Genomic DNA, 690 nt, shown 5'->3' with positions numbered 1-690 from the left:
ATAACAATGCAAGGAGGATGCTTGGTACTATACTGCACCTAATTCCAATTTATATGGAGGAAGCATCTCCATCCCTACCATTGGAGCAAACAATTTTGAGCTTAAACCTCAATTAGTTTCTCTGATGCAACAAAATTACAAGTTTCATGGACTTCCATCTGAAGATCCCTTTCAGTTCTTAACTGAATTCTTGCAGATCTGTGATACTGTTAAGACTAATGGAGTAGATCCTGAAGTCTACAGGCTCATTCTTTTCCCTTTTTCTGTGAGAGACAGAGCTAGAATATGGTTGGACTCTCAATCTAAGGATAGCCTGAACTCTTGGGATAAGCTGGTCAAGGCTTTCTTAGCCAAGTTCTTTCCTCCTCAAAAGCTGAGTAAGCTTAGAGTGGATGTTCAAACCTTCAGACAGAAAGAAGGTGAATCCCTCTATGAAGCTTGGGAGAGATACAAGGAACTGACCAAAAAGTGTCCTTCTGACATGCTTTCAGAATGGACCATCCTGGATATATTCTATGATGGTCTGTCTGAATTAGCTAAGATGTCATTGGATACTTCTGCAGGTAGATCCATTCACCTAAAGAAAACGCCTGCAGAAGCTCAAGAACTCATTGACATAGTTGCTAATAACCAGTTCATATACACTTCTGAGAGGAATCCTGTGAGTAATGGACACCTCAGAAGAAGGGA

General features: G+C 40.6%; 1 non-coding gene across 1 annotated transcript; it reads right to left on the bottom strand.

Annotated features, from left to right (window-relative positions):
* Window positions 1–379: 379 nt before the first annotated feature.
* Window positions 380–487, bottom strand: LOC112731813 (small nucleolar RNA R71). The gene has a single exon (XR_003167571.1). It is a non-coding gene; the product is annotated as a small nucleolar RNA R71 (small nucleolar RNA).
* Window positions 488–690: the final 203 nt, after the last annotated feature.

Source organism: Arachis hypogaea, chromosome 12 (genome assembly GCF_003086295.3).
Source record: "Arachis hypogaea cultivar Tifrunner chromosome 12, arahy.Tifrunner.gnm2.J5K5, whole genome shotgun sequence".
NCBI classification, from domain to species: Eukaryota; Viridiplantae; Streptophyta; class Magnoliopsida; order Fabales; family Fabaceae; genus Arachis; species Arachis hypogaea.
This window is presented reverse-complemented; position numbering and strand designations above follow the sequence as displayed.